This window comes from Bison bison, unplaced genomic scaffold (assembly GCF_000754665.1).
Source record: "Bison bison bison isolate TAMUID 2011002044 unplaced genomic scaffold, Bison_UMD1.0 scf7180017864256, whole genome shotgun sequence".
Classification (NCBI taxonomy): domain Eukaryota; kingdom Metazoa; phylum Chordata; class Mammalia; order Artiodactyla; family Bovidae; genus Bison; species Bison bison.
Window position 1 is genome coordinate 2,456,026 of NW_011494828.1, and position 5,138 is coordinate 2,461,163.

Sequence of the window (5,138 nt, forward strand, 5' to 3'; positions counted from 1 at the left end):
GGGTTACCATGCCCTCCTCCAGGGGATCTTCTTCTCAACCAAGGATTGAAGCCAGGTGTCCTGTATTGCAGGCGGATTCTTTACCATCTGAGCCACCAGGGAAGCCCCCTGAAGCTGCCTCCACCCTGGCTAATTGGGATCTGGGGCACACAGGGCGGTGTTGCAGTTGTTCAGCTGTTGCAATCCCGTCTGCACTACCCTTTCTGTCTGGTGGACTGTAGCCCTCCAGGGGGGGCTGTTGGGTGCTGTTTTGCAGTGGGTGCTCTGGCTTGCTCTGCTGTGGGTGTCACTGGTGCTATCCACTAAATCGTTTTGGTACTCTGCCCTCTGAGCACATGTTATGATTGCATTTCCTGGCCAATTTGTGATTTCCTGGCCAATGTGTGATTGTCACATTCATCACTTCTAGGATTGTGCTCAGTTGCTCAGTCATGTCTGACTCTTTGTGGCTCCATGGATTATAGCCCGCTAGGCTCCTCTGTCCATGCTATTTTTTAGGCAAGAATACTGGAGTGGGTTACCATTCCCTTCTCTATGGAGTCTTTAAATTCAGAAGCAGGATCCTCCGAGTTTGCACCATTGCTGTCTCTTCAAATATCCCTTCAAACTCTGTTTCATCCTGAGTCCAGTCCTCAACCCCATTGCCTGAGCAAGAGGGAAGGTCATTGCTTTGAATCTTGAATTTTAGTGAGCACCCAAGCTGCTGAACCTGTAGAAATCATCTTGTTCAATTCCATCATCTACATAGTGGTGACACTGAAGTTTGGAGTGAGGAAGGTCATGGAGGGAGCCTGTGGCCAAGCCAGACCAGACCCTGGCCTTTTCCCACAAAGTCAGGGCTCTGACCCCTGCTGTTCGCTGTGCCTGACTGACCCTGGTTAGGCAGCCAGACTGCCCCCTGCCTCACCTCGGCCTGGGAGACCATGTGGACTCTATTTGGGAGTCCAGGCCATAAACTCTATTTGGGGCAGAGGCAGACATGAGGGACTCTGTCTCAGATGACCAGGGTTCTTGACTTTGGTCTGCTGGGGCAACGCGGGCGGGCCAGGGCCCCTCTCTGGGCCTCCGCTGTGTGAATGTTAAGGGAAAGGTTGAACTGGGTGATTGTCTCTGAATCCGTCCTCCTGCTGCTAGTGGTTTGTGAGGGTGGGCATGAAACCTCTTCAGAAATTACTGCCAATATATTAAAAGATCTCAAAAAATGGTATATCCATCTGAAATATGGCTATTCTTTGCTTTGGGATGTGATTAAGTCATTCCCACTACCCTGCCCTGCAGAAGCAACCTGCTGCTTGACTGCTTGATTCGGGGGTGGGGATGGGGGGGCGGTTCTGATTTGGGGGGAGGGGCACTCACATTGAATAGCGACTCTGTGCTAAGCCCTTTCCCAGCACTAACATGTTTAATTGTTACTATGACCCTGTGGGGCTTCCCTGGTGGCTCAGATGGTAAAGAATCAGCCCGAAATACAGGGTTCAAGCCCTGAGTTGGAAAGAACCCCTGAGAAGGGAATGGCAGCCCACTCCAGTATTTTATCCTGGAGAATTCCATGGACAGAGGAGCCTGGTGGGCCACAGTCCACGGGGTTACTAAGAGTTGGACACGACTGAGCGACTAAGTGACTAAGCAACTAACACTACCATGAACCTATGAGCTGTTGCAGTCCTGAACCCAGTTCACCCAGTGAGAAACTGAGGCTGGGAGAGGAGAAGAACATGGTTTACTCAACTGTAACAGGTAAAACTGGGATTCGAACCCACCTCTGTCAGATTGAAAGTCATGTTGTTTTGCTACAGCAGACTTTCTGCTTACTGGAAGGTACAGAGGTGTTGGATTATTTTAAAAATTAGCAATTGATTATTACTATCCAGCCAACAAGCTTGGGGCCCAAGGAGGGTGGTCCTCTGTTAGGTGGATGCAGAGCTCCTAGGGCGGGGGGCTCTGTCTGAAACCCCTTCAGGTCAGCCTGCCCCACCCAGTCCCTGAATCTGGGATGTCTGTGTTGTTCTAGAGCAGTTGCTTAACTGGGGGCAGCTGCCAGGTCTCCTGGTTCCAGATTCCTGCTGCAAGGGCCCCAGAGCTTCCAGGTGAGGGTGAGGGGGCTGGGGCTTTGGTCGAAACATCAGGCGCTGGACCATGCCCGCTGTCCTCCATGTGAAACCAAGTGCCTCATTTGCTCAGTCTGAACCCCTCACTGTGAACCCTTCTATTTCCCTGAGCTTTGGCCCTTCTGTTCCCCTTCAATCCCAGAAAGTCTGGGCCAGCCCCCTCCCCTGGTCTCCCCATTGTCCCCCTCCATCCCACCTCCATCCTCAGGGAACCTCCCACATCACCGTTACTCATTGCCGGCTTATTCACTACCCTGGAAACTCTCATCTTCTGCCAACTGAAGTCTGCCTCCTGGGAGCCCCCAGAGCTGTCACCACCCCCGCCCTAGCCAATCCTAGAGCTCCCCTACACCCTGTCCAGGCAATAGACTCATGTGTGCGTGGACACACACACACACACACACACACAGGCTCACGCTGATTCTCTGGAAACAAGAGAACAGAGAGAATGAAGTCTGGAGGTGTGGCTTGCCAGCTCCTATGTCAGACACCTGTGGCCTTGATCCTCATCCCTGAGTGCTTGTGCACACATATACACACATACATCACATGTGTACACTCAGTGGCTGGATATACCTGGAAACACATACACAGGTGCATTACACACTGACAGCTGAAGACACAGGCCAACACATAGCCAGCCAGCCAGACACTCTCCGTTGCCTGCCTATCTGGTGAGAGGAAGCTGCTGCCCAGCAGAAGCACCCTGGAGACCTGTCTGCCTGGAAGCACGGAAATGGATAGCAGACTGTCTGCAGAGGACTGCCCTTCCTGCCCACCTCCTTCCAAGGCTTTGGGATGTACGCTTGCTCCTCCAGTGCAAATCCCCTGAGGGGCTTTGGCATCCTTTGCACAACTGCCTCACCCTGCACCCTCCTGGTGCCTTGGCTCCTCCTCTCCAATTCCCAATTCCTCCCTTCCACCCCAGCTACCCTTCCCCTCATCACCTGTGTCATCTCCCTGAAAGCCTTTCACCTCTGAGAAACCCAGCCATCTCACTCTTGACTAAACTGTTGCTACCACTATAGAAACACCTGTACAGCGCTGCCATGTGCCAAACACTGGTTTAAGTCTTTTATATCGTTGTTGTTCAGTTGCCCAGTCATGTCCAGTTCTTTGCAGCCCCGTGGACTGCAGCATGCCAGGCCTTTTATATCATTAACTCATTTAAGCCCTGTGACAACCCTATAGATAGATGCTATTGCCATCTTCAGCTTTGGATGGGGACAAAGAGGCTCAGAGAGGTTGAGTCACTTGCCCAAGGTCACAGACATGGTGATAATAAGTGGCAGTGTGGGGACTCAAACCTAGGCTGTGTGGGGCTTCCCTGGTGGCTCAGTGGTAAAGAATCTGCTTGCCACTGCAGGAGACACAGGTTTGAGCCCTGATCCAGGAAGAGCCCACATGCCACAGAGCAACCAAGCCCATGCACCACAGCTATTGAGCTCCAGAGCCACACCAAAACTACTGAAGCCCTGTGTTCCGCGACAAGAGAGGCTGCCGCAACGAGAAGTCTGCACACTGCACCTAGAGAAAGCCTGCGCAGCAAGGACGACCCAGCACAGCCAGAAATAATAAATAAAATTATATTAAAAAAATCTCAGGCTGTGTGTTTTCTATACCTGTGCTCCTCACCATGACTGCACAGCCTCCAGCTGTAACTGTGCTCTGATCTAAGGCCATCCTGGAACTCTGTTTTTTCTCCATGAGCCTCTTGTCTCTGCTTCTCTCTGCATCCACCCGAGAACCCACACTGCCTCACTTCGCTTACCCTCTTGCAGTTTACCGTGTCTTGCAACTTGTTCCTTTGTCCTTCTGTCAAAGCTGCCAGAGATGCCTCAACTCTGCATGGGTCCAGCTTTCTGCCTCCTCCACATTTGTGCCCAAACTGCAAAGCTTTGTAGGTGAAAAGAAGATCAGCTCCTAGGCAGCAGGGCCTTCGTGCATCCCTGTCTTTGGTTTGACTCTGGCAGCCCTCAAGGCTCCTAGGGATGACATCCCCCTTCCTCGTCAGTGTCCATCACCCCCTCACCACACCTGCATCTCCTCCTGGAGGCACTCAAGCCTCTCCCTCTTGAAACCAAACAAAGCCCCCATCTCCCCTACATCTGCCTCCATTTAACCTTGCCCCGCCTTCTTGGGAGCGCTGGCTACACCCCTACTTTACCTCCTTCTCAAAGATCAATCCACTCCCATATGGCTTCTGCGCCACCACACTTGACTGCTGGCTCCAAGGCCACCAGCCGCCTCCTCGTTGCTGAATCCGGTGAAGATTGTTCGTGACCTCTCCACAGCTCTGGACCCGCTAGACCCTCCTCCCTGGAAACATTCTCCTCCTCTTGGAAAAAGGCCTCTTAAACTTCATCCTCTCCCACAAAGCCCAGACTGACAGCCAGAGACCCAGCTTCATTCTTGCTCCTCCTCCCCTGGATTGTCCTCCACACATTTCCCCTCTTGTCGGACACCAGCCCTGTAGGCGCTTCCCTCCAGGGGTCTCTAGAGCCCATCTCTTCCTCTCTAGTCTCACTGCTACCCCACGAAGCTCTCCTCCCTTCCCCCTCCCGAGGGAACCCCTCCTGGGCTTTCCCAGCCCTGGATCCCTCTAGGCCACCTCTCGATTTTGCTGGAGTGGAGCTGAACTCACCAGGTGTGGTCGGGTGACCATGCTGCTCCTGCTGCTTTACCTGGCTGACTCCAGTTCAGAGCGCAGCTGGGACGTCACTTCCTCCAGGAAGCCTTCCTTTGCCTCGGTGATGGGGAACTCCTGTGTCCAGGTCTGCATTCCCCCACTGGTCTACCTTGAGGATCAGAGTTATATCCTCCTTCTTCACTGTCACATCCCCCTGGTCTCCCCAGGTGCCCAGGGAATGTTGGTTAAACAAATGGTTAAGGTCAGAGGGACCACTGTCACCTGCCTTTATCTGTCTCCTAATTTGGAGGTTGCTCTGTGCCCACTTCTCTCTGATTCCCTCCTTACTTTCTTGGGAGGGTGCGGTGGGCAGCTGGGTGGGGACTGGAAGTGGATTCTAG